The sequence below is a fragment of the Anopheles ziemanni genome (assembly GCF_943734765.1).
Source record: "Anopheles ziemanni chromosome X unlocalized genomic scaffold, idAnoZiCoDA_A2_x.2 X_unloc_25, whole genome shotgun sequence".
NCBI classification, from domain to species: domain Eukaryota; kingdom Metazoa; phylum Arthropoda; class Insecta; order Diptera; family Culicidae; genus Anopheles; species Anopheles ziemanni.
The window spans coordinates 172501-186374 of record NW_026689791.1 but is presented as its reverse complement, the minus strand read 5'-3'; the positions used below and the strand labels follow the sequence as shown (position 1 = coordinate 186374).

General features: G+C 48.2%; 1 non-coding gene across 1 annotated transcript; it reads left to right on the top strand.

Moving 5' to 3' along the window:
- The first annotated feature begins 13555 nt into the window (after positions 1-13555).
- LOC131292021 (5.8S ribosomal RNA) lies at positions 13556-13710 on the top strand. Its single transcript, XR_009189746.1, has one exon. It is a non-coding gene; the product is annotated as a 5.8S ribosomal RNA (ribosomal RNA).
- The last annotated feature ends 164 nt before the right edge of the window (positions 13711-13874 follow it).

Here is a 13874-nt window from a genome sequence, read left to right as displayed (position 1 = left end):
TGACACCCGAAGTACATCCGGAGAGTGTACAACAAGTGTTTGTTCACCAAGTCCTCAACCAACCCCAAGTACCCGGAGGTACCCAGAGTGTTGGATCCGCCAACCCGTCCCGGCACTCCAAGTCCTTGCGAACCCAAAGTGTTTGCCCGGTAGGGCCATTGAATCACAACGCTTGCTAACCATGCAAGTGGTCTCGGACAACAGGTGACACCCGAAGTACATCCGGAGAGTGTATATCAAGTGTTTGTTCACCAAGTCCTCAACCAACCCCAAGTACCCGGAGGTACCCAGAGTGTTGGATCCGCCAACCCGTCCCGGCACTCTAAGTCCTTGCGAACCCAAAGTGTTTGCCCGGTTGGGCCATTAGATCACAACGCTTGCTAACCATGCAAGTGGTCTGGAGTATAGGTGATACTGACATACCACCGAGATGGTACATCTAGTATTGGGTCACCAAAACCAAACCAACCCCAAGTATCAACCCGGCATACTCAGAGTGATGGATCCGCCAACCCGTCCCGGCACTCCAAGTCCTTGACGAACCGAAAGTGTTTGCCCGGTAAGGCCATTAGATCACAACGCTTGCTACCCCACGGCGAGCTAAACATGCAAGTGGTCTTAGGCAACAGGTGACACCCGAAATTCATCCGAAGATGGAATATCAAGTGTTTAATCACCAAGCCAGCATCCAAACACCAAGTACCCCGGGAGGACCCGATGCGTTGCGACCATCTCCAAGTTCTTGACGAACCCGCAGTGAAAGGCGGTAAGGCCTCTGGGCCGCAACGCTCGCATGTGTTAACCCGCAAACACCACTGACCGGTCGGTCCACCGCAAGGGTGGGTCCAACTAGTCCACACACGGTATGCCGCATGTGCCCCCCGGGGGGAGCACACCGCACACAACCACCAAGCATGGGTCGCCTGAAAGGATCGAAATGTACATCTCTCTTCAATGCGTAGCGCCCAGCCTGCAAACCCGTCGTTTTCGGGTGGTCTTAGGAGTCGAAACTATTCTTGGAAGATCGGCAAGCACAACGCCTTTTCCCACTTCAGGTACTTCGGCGAGCGCACTCGCGATAGGCTCAGTTTGAGGGTTTCCAATAAATGGAAAGAGTCTATAGAAGACTCAATCCGGTCTCGTGATGTTATTAGCCATCTAGCTAACGACTCCTATACATATACTACCAGCCTGGTTCGGTTACGACCTTAGAGGCGTTCAGGCATAATCCGACGGACGTAGCGTCATACCAAAGTCCGCTCGGACTAGTATTGAGCCATTGGTCCGTACCTGTGGTTCCTCTCGTACTGCACAGGAATTCCATTGAGATAGTACTTGCACACCAGTAGGGTAAAACTAACCTGTCTCACGACGGTCTAAACCCAGCTCACGTTCCCTTGAAAGGGTGAACAATCCTACGCTTTGTGAATTTTGCTTCGCAATGATAGGAAGAGCCGACATCGAAGGATCAAAAAGCCACGTCGCTATGAACGCTTGGCGGCCACAAGCCAGTTATCCCTGTGGTAACTTTTCTGACACCTCTTGCTAAAAACTCGTTAAACCAAAAGGATCGTGAGGCCGAGCTTACGCTTTCTTGATGTGTACTGAACTTCAAGATCAAGCCAGCTTGTGTCCTTATGCTCAGCGTGTGGTTTCTGTCCACACTGAGCTGACCTTTGGACACCTCCGTTATCATTTTGGAGATGTACCGCCCCAGTCAAACTCCGCACCTGGCACTGTCCATGACCTGGCTCAGTGAATGTCCAGATGCCTGGATGTCACGGTGGTGCACGCCCCACTTGGCTGCAGCAGCGAACGTCGTGGAGCGCCGGAGCGCAACACTTATCACTGCCCGCCGGGCGAGTCTGGCACCTTGTGACGGCACGCTGAACGCTGAACTAGAAGCCGGGCGCATTGAGCCATGCGTTGGACCACGACTAACCAAACACCGGGGTGCAGGCAGGGTCGTATATTGTCCGTTGCGTAAAATCGGCTAAGTCCCAAAATTGGGATGTCTGAACTACACTAAAAAGTTACCACATCAAGCAAGGCAAAGTACCTAGGTGAACCCTAGCAAGAAACACGGACCAAGTCAGATGGCCTAAGTCAAGAGAACAAGTGACCTAGGCAAAGTTGTATGACGGTGAGGACCCTGAAAAATCTGGTTAGTGTAGTTTAGACAGGGGAGGTTTTTGGGTCGGCTGAACCTCCTTATTTTGGGTTTTGACCTCCTCAAGAAGCTACACCTAGGCAAACTGCCTAGGGTGAAAGTGCGAAGACCAATCGAATAGTAAGACAAGTTATGACCGATCGCCCTAGGCAAGCTTGTATGAAGAAAGGGACCCTATGGGTCATATGGAAAATCCATGAAAAATCGGCTAAGTCCCAAAATTGGGATGTCTGAACTACACTAAAAAGTTACCACATCAAGCAAGGCAAAGTACCTAGGTGAACCCTAAGAAGAAACACGGACCAAGTCAGATGGCCTAAGTCAAGAGTACATGTGACCTAGGCAAAGTTGTATGGCGCTGAGGACCCTGAAAAATCGGGTTAGTGTAGTTCAGACAGGGGAGGTTTTTGGGTCGGCTGAACCTCCTTATTTTGGGTTTTGACCTCCTCAAGAAGCTACACCTAGGCAAACTGCCTAGGGTGAAAGTGCGAAGACCAATCGAATAGTAAGACAAGTTTTGACCGATCGCCCTAGGCAAGCTTGTATGAAGAAAGGGACCCTTAGGGTCATATGGAAATTCATGAAAAATCGGCTAAGTCCCAAAATTGGGATGTCAGAACTACACTATAAAGTTACCACATCAAGCAAGGCAAAGTACCTAGGTGAACCCTAGGAAGAAACACGGACCAAGTCAGATGGCCTAAGTCAAGAGTATAAGTGACCTAGGCAAAGTTGTATGGCGCTGAGGACCCTGAAAAATCGGGTTAGTGTAGTTAAGACAGGGGAGGTTTCAGGGTCGGCTGGACCTCCTTATTTCGGGTTTTGGCCTCCTCAAGAAGACAGACCTAGGCGAATTGCCTAGGGTGAAACTGCGAAGACCAATCGAATAGTAAGACAAGTTTTGACCGATCGCCCTAGGCAAGCTTGTATGAAGAAAGGGACCCTTAGGGTCATATGGAAATTCATGAAAAATCGGCTAAGTCCCAAAATTGGGATGTCAGAACTACACTAAAAAGTTACCACATCAAGCAAGGCAAAGTACCTAGGTGAACCCTAGGAAGAAACACGGACCAAGTCAGATGGCCTAAGTCAAGAGTATAAGTGACCTAGGCAAAGTTGTATGGCGCTGAGGACCCTGAAAAATCGGGTTAGTGTAGTTAAGACAGGGGAGGTTTCAGGGTCGGCCAGACCTCCTTATTTCGGGTTTTGGCCTCCTCAAGAAGACAGACCTAGGCGAATTGCCTAGGGTGAAACTGCGAAGACCAATCGAATAGTAAGACAAGTTTTGACCGATCGCCCTAGGCAAGCTTGTATGAAGAAAGGGACCCTATGGGTCATATGGAAATTCATGAAAAATCGGCTAAGTCCCAAAATTGGGATGTCAGAACTACACTATAAAGTTACCACATTAGCAAGGCAGACTTGTATGAAGAACGGGACCCAGGTGAAAGTAGCAAATATCCCAAACCGAACATGTATATTATACACACAAGAGTACGAACATAAAGGAACACGGACCAAGCGTGCCGAGAGAATCGGTACTATAGAGCCCTCGTGGTTCTACACAAAGACTTTATGTTAGGGGTTCAAGCCCCATAGTACTCAAACGGTGACAGTAGCAAATATCCCAAACCGAACATGAATATTATACACACAAGAGTACGAACATAAAGGAACACGGACCAAGCGTGCCGAGAGAATCGGTACTATAGAGCCCTCGTGGTTCTACACAAAGACTTTATGTTAGGGGTTCAAGCCCCATAGTACTCAAACGGTGACAGTAGCAAATATCCAAAAACGAACTGGAATTTACATTCTGTTGGTCATGCGGTCGTCCAAAGGGGTCTAGTATCCTGGGATGACAAGCATCACGGGCACAGTCTCGTATCAAAACAGTCGAAGAGGCCCGCGAAAGCTTGCTTTCCATGGCTATGCGATGCACAAATTGAGTTTCTCCGTAGTTATACACAGCGCACAGGTGAAAGTAGCAAATATCCCAAATCGAACATGAATTTTATACACACAAGAGTACAAACATAAAGGAACACGGACCAAGCGTACCGAGAGAATCGGTACTAGAGCCCTTGTGGTTCTACATTGAGAGCCCTCGTGGTTCTACATAGATACTTTATGTTAGGGGTTCCAACCCCATAGTACTAGAACGGTGGAAGTAGCAAATAAACCGAACGTGGAATTTACTTTCTGATGGTCATGCGGTCGTCCAAAGGGGTCTAGTATCCTGGGATGACAAGCATCACGGGCACAGCTCGTATCAAAACAGTCGAAGAGGCCCGCGAAAGCTTGCTTTCCATGGCTATGCGATGCACAAATTGAGTTTACTCACCGTAGTATAAAACGAACGAACCGAACCTATCCGAGTAGGGATAATGGGCGCAGTAACATACTTCTGTGACCCAGCGAGAGTTGAACGAGGTGACATGAACTGTCAGTGGCTTATATCAGATGGGATACATACATGAGATTGCTTTCAAATCTACACTCGAAAACCTAACCAAGTAAAAGCGAACGTGGGGAGGATTCGAAACTGGTAACGAAATCTTAAGCTGGAAAGAGTCATCACTATGGATACATATTATGCGAAACCAATCAAGTGCTCATTACTGATCCAAAACCGAAGAGCACTAGTGAACACCTTAATCTCACCCTAGTTCACATCCAAGTGATCGACCACGTGTGTGAAGCAAAGACCAATCGAATTCCTCAATGGACCGAACACTATGAACAAATGGCCAAAAACGTTATAACTATCCAAACATACTACTATCTAGCGAAAGTCATCACGATGGAACCATACCATGATCTTTAACCTATAGCGCTCACCATATTCCTACCCAGAGTGCAAGTGAACAGATTGCCCACCCTTACCCAGTTCACAACCACGTGATCGACTAACATACCGAGGTTACCACAAGTCAAAGTTATACGTTTACAAGCGCAAGACCAATCGAAAACCCCGAAAGCAATCTCGACCCAAAATGTATTATCCGTGAGTGTAGTCGAGTCTCGTACTCGTCATCTGTAATCGTCGGATAGAATATCCAGTACACGGTTGTCTTTCCAAATGAAATCTACATACAGAACTCGCTCTTGGCAAATGGGTGGCAATGGCGCAATCAGGAGCGAGTTCCCGTCCGGGTGCCAAGTGATTGGCAAATGTCTGGGGGAAAGCAACCATATATTGATTTGTCTGTTAGTGTACTGGGTGTTTGAGGTATGTAGTATCCACGCTTGGTTGGGTGTGTCAGAGGACCATGGATGCGTTCACAACCCCAATTGGGGTACATCGGGAATGATTTTGTGGAACCGATGTGCCCGGCACACACTAAGTTTTGTTGCAAGTTAATAGTGTGCCATGTCCGGGGGGGTTGTGATTAAACTCTGGTGAATTGCGTACTGTGGTGATTGGGGTATGAAAGCCCCGCAGTTGCAATGATCGGACGCGCCTAGCGTGTCCTTTAGTTGATGGTAGGGAAATGAAGGCCCTTGTCAGCTCACCTAAGTATTCATGGAAGTTTGGCATAAGGTCGCTGTGGTAGGGGTATGAAGGCCCCGTCAGCGCATGCACAATCGGGCGCACGTGCGCTTAGCGGAGTCGAATGCCGCTCAAGTGCCTGTCCGGTGCATCGGGTGTGTGTGATACGAGGGCAATGAGGTTCGCACGGGGGCTCGCCTCCCGTGTGCTACCGGACTTGACAACATATAGAACGTGGTGTTTGCTCCTCCGGGTGCAATGGGACAATGAACATTCGAACGCAAAGTCGGAATTCTGGTTGATCCTACCAGTAATATACGCTCGTCTCAAAGGTTAAGCCATGCATGTCTAAGTACAAACAGATTTAATGTGAAACCGCATAAGGCTCAGTATAACAGCTATAATTTACGAGATCATCAACCTAGTTACTTGGATAACTGTGGAAAATCTAGAGCTAATACATGCAACATGCCAGGACCCTCGCGGGAACTGGTGCACTTATTAGTCAAACCAATCGCGGGTTCTCCGTGTCATTGAGTTGAAGTCTGGATAATGATGCTGATCGTATGGTCTCGCACCGACGACAGATCTCGCAAATATCTGCCCTATCAACTATGGATGGTAGTATAGAGGACTACCATGGTTGCAACGGGTAACGGGGAATCAGGGTTCGATTCCGGAGAGGGAGCCTGAGAAATGGCTACCACATCCAAGGAAGGCAGCAGGCGCGTAAATTACCCAATCCCGGGACGGGGAGGTAGTGACGAGAAATAACAATATGAAACTCTTTAATGATGTTTCATAATTGGAATGAGTAGAGCATAAATCCTTCTACGAGGATCAAGTGGAGGGCAAGTCTGGTGCCAGCAGCCGCGGTAATTCCAGCTCCACTAGCGTATATTAAAATTGTTGCGGTTAAAACGTTCGAAGTTGATACTTGTCCAACACAGTCCGGCTCCGCCGACCCGGTCAACCCGTGGTCGGTGGGCCAAGTCGGAATCTGGTTGCGACTCAATGGTGTGGTAGGGCACCAAGTCTGTGTCATGGTGTGCCCTTCAACGGGTGCAAGTGTAACATAGAGCTCGACCGCTCACGTTTACCTTGAACAAATTAGAGTGCTTAAAGCAGGGTGCCCAAACGCCCTAGAATAATCTTGCATGGAATAATGGAATACGACCTTGGTCTAATCTTTCATTGGTTTGTACTCAGACCGGAGGTAATGATTAACAGAAGTAGTTGGGGACACTAGTATTACGGCGCGAGAGGTGAAATTCGTAGACCGTCGTAAGACTAACTAAAGCGAAGGCATTTGTCAAGGATGCTTTCTTTAATCAAGAACGAAAGTTAGAGGATCGAAGGCGATTAGATACCGCCCTAGTTCTAACCGTAAACGATGCCAACTAGCAATTGGGAGACGCTACAACCAGGTGCTCTCAGTAGCTTCCGGGAAACCAAAGTCAGGTTCCGGGGGAAGTATGGTTGCAAAGTTGAAACTTAAAGGAATTGACGGAAGGGCACCACAATGAAATGGAGCTTGCGGTTCAATTTGACTCAACACGGGAAAACTTACCAGGTCCGAACTTATGGAGGTGAGACAGATTAATAGCTCTTTCTCAAATTTAAGGGTAGTGGTGCATGGCCGTTCTTAGTTCGTGGATTGATTTGTCTGGTTAATTCCGATAACGAACGTGACTCACATATGCTAACTAGAACGCAGTCAGCGTTAATGCGTCGATGCCGATTGGAACGGGTTAGGACCTTTCGGTGGAGTATGACCTGACACCTTCGCTGTTCGTGTGCGCAAGTGCACTTACGGTACGCTGCTTAGCAGGACAATTTGTGTTTAGCAAAATGAGATCGAGCGATAACAGGTCCGTGATGCCCTTAGATGTTCTGGGCTACACGCGTGCTACAATGTGGGTAGCAGCGTGTCTCCTATTCCGAGAGGAACGGGAAATCACTCAAATACTCACTTAGTAGGGATTATGGATTGCAATGGTCCATATGAACTCGGAACTTCTAGTAAGTGCTGGTCATCAGCCAGCGTTGAATACGTCCCTGCCCTTTGTACACACCGCCCGTCGCTACTACCGATGGATTATTTAGTGAGGTCTTTGGAGATGATCGTTCGCTGGATCCTCGTGAACCGCGTCTGCTTTATCGAAGTTGACCGAACTTGATGATTTAGAGGAAGTAAAAGTCGTAACAAGGTTTCCGTAGGTGAACCTGCGGAAGGATCATTAGTGGCCAAGTGATCCTTCCAGAAGTCCGAACCTGCGGGTTGAGACTTCGGCACAAGTTGCCATATGATAATTGACGAAACACTATAGAAGTCCGAACCTGCGGGTTGAGACTCAGGCACAAGTTGCCATATGAAAGTTGACGAAACACTAACAAGTCCGAACCTGCGGGTTGAGACTTAGGCACACGTTGCCTTATACATGACTTCGAACAAATACACAAGTCCGAACCTGCGGGTTGAGACTTAGGCACAAGTTGCCTTATACATGACTTCGAACAAATACACAAGTCCGAACCTGCGGGTTGAGACTTAGGCACAAGTTGCCATATGAAAGTTGACGAAACACTAACAAGTCCGAACCTGCGGGTTGAGACTTAGGCACACGTTGCCTTATACATGACTTCGAACAAATACACAAGTCCGAACCTGCGGGTTGAGACTTAGGCACAAGTTGCCTTATACATACATTGGCCAAATAAACAGAAGTCCGAACCTGCGGGTTGAGACTTAGGCACAAGTTGCCATATTATATTCGATCAAACACTAAGTAGTCCGAACCTGCGGGTTGAGACTCAAGACCGTAACAAGATGTCACTATACAAGTCCGAACCTAAGGGTTGAGACTTAATGCGATCTAGATACCAAGTTGACATCCAATACCTGTTGAGCAAAACCAAAGATTCCCTGTTCTCGAATGATTACACTATATAACAGGGAATCATGAAGAAATCAAGCAAGCGTGAAACAAAGTCATCACTTGGGCATGCTCGATAGCCAACCACATGACCTTAACCTAAGAGAGCATGCAAACCACATGATACCTATAAACGATTAACCCGCCCTAGTTCAATCGTTCACCAAGTGATGACTTCAGTATGGCTAAGAGAAAAACTTTTAAATGGGAAAAACTCTAAGTCCGAACCTCCGGGTTGAGACTTCCGCGTCGGAGGTGGGCGCACCTCCTATCCGAAAGATGGTGAATCAGGGGTGTTCGATCAGCAATGGTCGGATGCCCCGTCGTAGTCCAACTATGACAATCAAAGTCAAGACCTCCGGGTTGAGACTTTCCGCGAGTACAAGCATAAAGGAACACGGACCAAGCCGTACCGAGAGAATCGGTACTAGAGCCCTCGTGGTTCTACATTGAGAGAGCCCTCGTGGTTCTCATTAGGGGCTTTATGCAAGTCGTACTCAATACTGTGGTGTGAAGTATAAAGTATAGTCCTCGCCTGGTCACGCTGCTTCGGCGGTCCTGGGTAAGATAGTTAATTCTAGCTTGCCCTATAGTGGAATGAGGACACTTAATGCTTCGTCTTTTAGCGGCGGCTAGACTCCTCCTCACGGGGAACGAGTTGACGCGCACAGCGGCGGCTTACGCACTATGGCAATCATGGATGCCTGAAGATTCCGTGAAGTTCTCCCCTGGTCCACGCTGCCTCGGCAGTCCTGGGTAAAATGGAATATTTCCAGCTTGCCCTATAGTGGAAGAGGACTATCCAACAATACAAAGTCAAGACCTCCGGGTTGAGACTTTCCGCGTCGGTGGTGTCGCGCACCGCCTATCCGAAAGATGGTGTAACAGGGGTGTTCGATCAGCAATGGTCGGATGCCCCGTCATAGTCCAACTATGACAACCAAAGTCAAGACCTCCGGGTTGAGACTTTCCGCGTCCGGAGGTACGCGTACCGCCTACCCGAAAGATGGTGTGCTTCTGGGGTATTCGATGAGTCGGATACCCCGTCGTAGTCCAACTATGACAATCAAAGTCAAGACCTCGGGTTGAGACTTCCGCGTCCGGAGGTACGCGTACCGCCTACCCGAAAGATGGTGTGCTTCTGGGGTATTCGATGAGTCGGATACCCCGTCGTAGTCCAACTATGACAATCAAAGTCAAGACCTCCGGGTTGAGACTTCCGCGTCCGGAGGTACGCGTACCGCCTACCCGAAAGATGGTGAATCAGGGGTGTTCGATCAGCAATGGTCGGATGCCCGTCGTAGTCCAACTATGACAATCAAAGTCAAGACCTCCGGGTTGAGACTTTCTAAGAGTACAAGCATAAAGGAACACGGACCAAGCCGTACCGAGAGAATCGGTACTAGAGCCCTTGTGGTTCTACATTGAGAGAGCCCTCGTGGTTCTCATTAGGGGCTTTATGCAAGAAGTACTCAATACTGTGGTGTGAAGTATAAAGTATAGAGTCCTCCACTGGTCCACGCTGCTCCGGCGGTCCTGGGTAAGATAGTTCATTCTAGCTTGCCCTATGTGGAAGAGGACTCAATACCCTACCTGTTGAGCTTGAAACAAAGTCATCACTTGGGCATGCTCATATTGCCATACACAATTACATTATATTCGAATGAGCATGCAAGCGACCCTATATAGACCGAACCAAAACGATAGATACCGCCGTAGTTCACCCCCACCAAGTGATGACTTCAGTATGGCTAGTGTGTGAAGTATAAAGTATAGTCCTCCCCTGGTCCACACTGCTTCGGCGGTCCTGGGTAAGATAGTTAGTTCTAGCTGCCCTATGTGGAAGAGGACACAATACTTAATACTTAGAGTACAAGCATAAAGGAACACGGACCAAGCCGTACCGAGAGAATCGGTACTAGAGCCCTCGTGGTTCTACATTGAGAGAGCCCTCGTGGTTCTCATTAGGGGCTTTATGCAAGTCGTACTCAATACTGTGGTGTGAAGTATAAGTATAGAGTCCTCCACTGGTCCACGCTGCTCCGGCGGTCCTGGGTAAGATAGTTCATTCTAGCTTGCCCTATGTGGAAGAGGACTCAATACCCTACCTGTTGAGCTTGAAACAAAGTCATCACTTGGGCATGCTCATATTGCCATACAATATTCCATTATCTACTAATGAGCATGCAGCTATGCTATATGATTATAACCTGTAAACGATTACCCCGCCGTAGTTCAGCGCTTCAACCAAGTGATGACTTCAGTATGGCTAGTGTGTGAAGTATAAAGTATAGTCCTCCCCTGGTCCACACTGCTTCGGCGGTCCTGGGTAAGATAGTTAGTTCTAGCTTGCCCTATGTGGAAGAGGACACCATACTTAATACTGTGGTGTAATGAACAAAGTATAGTCCTCCACTGGTCCACGCTGCTTCGGCGGTCCTGGGTAAGATAGTTAGTTCTAGCTTGCCCTATGTGGAAGAGGGCATACAAGACAAAGTATAGTTCTCCCCTGGTCCACGCTGCTTCGGCGGTCCTGGGTAAGATAGTTAATTCTAGCTTGCCCTATGTGGAAGAGAGCATACATGAACCAAGAACGAAGGTTATGATCGAGGAATGATTCGACAACTAACCGATGGTATGAAATGTGAAGAATTCAAGCAAGCACACAATCAAGTCATCACTTGGGCATGCTCGATAGCCAACCCTATGACATTAACCTAGTAGAGCATGCGAAAACCAATATATATGTAAACGATGCCCCTCCCTAGTTCAGCGCTTCAACCAAGTGATGACTTCAGAATGGCTAAATCAAATCGGTTCAAAACATACCATCGGTACCCTATTGAAACACACAAGTCGATATCAAACCTCATGATTGTGTAGTCCTCCACTGGTCCACACTGCTCCGGCGGTCCTGGGTAAGATAGTTCATTCTAGCTTGCCCTATGTGGAAGAGGGCACATTACTCAATACTGTGGTGTTATGAACAAAGTATAGTCCTCCACTGGTCCACGCTGCTTCGGCGGTCCTGGGTAAGATAGTTAGTTCTAGCTTGCCCTATGTGGAAGAGGGCATACAAGACAAAGTATAGTTCTCCCCTGGTCCACGCTGCTTCGGCGGTCCTGGGTAAGATAGTTAATTCTAGCTTGCCCTATGTGGAAGAGAGCATACATGAACCAAGAACGAAGGTTATGATCGAGGAATGATTCGACAACTAACCGATGGTATGAAATGTGAAGAATTCAAGCAAGCACACAATCAAGTCATCACTTGGGCATGCTCGATAGCCAACCCTATGACATTAACCTAGTAGAGCATGCGAAAACCAATATATATGTAAACGATGCCCCTCCCTAGTTCAGCGCTTCAACCAAGTGATGACTTCAGAATGGCTAAATCAAATCGGTTCAAAACATACCATCGGTACCCTATTGAAACACACAAGTCGATATCAAACCTCATGATTGTGTAGTCCTCCACTGGTCCACACTGCTCCGGCGGTCCTGGGTAAGATAGTTCATTCTAGCTTGCCCTATGTGGAAGAGGGCACATTACTCAATACTGTGGTGTTATGAACAAAGTATAGTCCTCCACTGGTCCACGCTGCTTCGGCGGTCCTGGGTAAGATAGTTAGTTCTAGCTTGCCCTATGTGGAAGAGGGCATACAAGACAAAGTATAGTTCTCCCCTGGTCCACGCTGCTTCGGCGGTCCTGGGTAAGATAGTTAATTCTAGCTTGCCCTATGTGGAAGAGAGCATACATGAACCAAGAACGAAGGTTATGATCGAGGAATGATTCGACAACTAACCGATGGTATGAAATGTGAAGAATTCAAGCAAGCACACAATCAAGTCATCACTTGGGCATGCTCGATAGCCAACCTCATGACATTAACCTAGTAGAGCATGCGAAAACCAATATATATGTAAACGATGCCTCCCTAGTTCAGCGCTTCAACCAAGTGATGACTTCAGAATGGCTAAATCAAATCGGTTCAAACCATACCATCGGTATCCTATTGAAACACACAAGTCGATATCAAACCTCATGATTGTGTAGTCCTCCACTGGTCCACGCCGCTTCGGCCGTCCTGGGTAAAATGGAACATTCCAGCTTGCCCTATGTGGAAGAGGGCACATTACTCAATACTGTGGTGTGAAGTATAAAGTTCAGTTCTCCCCTGGTCCACGCTGCTTCGGCGGTCCTGGGTAAGATAGTTCATTCTAGCTTGCCCTATGTGGAAGAGGACACTTCATACTTCGTCTCTAAGCGGCGGCTTGACTCCTCCCTACGGGGAACGGGTTTACGCGCACAGCGGCGGCTTACGCACTATGGCAGTCATGGATGCCTTACGTTTCTATGAAAAGTGTGTTCCTCCCCTGGTCCACGCTGCTTCGGCAGTCCTGGGTAAGATAGTTAGTTCTAGCTTGCCCTATGTGGAAGAGGACACGTAGACTTACTGTGGTGTGAAGTATAAAGTTCAGTTCTCCCCTGGTCCACGCCGCTTCGGCCGTCCTGGGTAAAATGGATTCATCCAGCTTGCCCTATGTGGAATGAGGACACTTTATGCTTCGTCTCTAAGCGGCGGCTTGCTCCTCCCTACGGGGAACGGGTATACGCGCACAGCGGCGGCTTACGTTATGGCAGTCATGGATGCCTTACGTTTCCATGAAAAGTGTGTTCCTCCCCTGGTCCACGCTGCTTCGGCAGTCCTGGGTAAGATAGTTAGTTCTAGCTTGCCCTATGTGGAAGAGGACACGTAGACTTACTGTGGTGTGAAGTATAAGGTTCAGTTCTCCCCTGGTCCACGCCGCTTCGGCCGTCCTGGGTAAAATGGATTCATCCAGCTTGCCCTATGTGGAATGAGGACACTTTATGCTTCGTCTCTAAGCGGCGGCTTGCTCCTCCCTACGGGGAACGGGTATACGCGCACAGCGGCGGCTTACGCAAGTTAGTCACCCTCGGCAGTGGATCACTCGGCTCATGGATCGATGAAGACCGCAGCTAACTGCGCGTCATAATGTGAACTGCAGGACACATGAACATTGATAAGTTGAACGCATATTGCACGTCGTGGGAACCTACCATGATGTACAGATGACTGAGCGCTTATATTTGAGAAATGTATCGCATACATTTAACTACGCCGTGACACCCGTCACGAGACGTGCACCATGATGTTAACTAGGGTCGCGACGACCCGCTAGCATTAAAGAACCCGTGGTTTACAATATACTGGCATTGGAATTCGAAGTATTTAGAGCGTCCGTGTTCC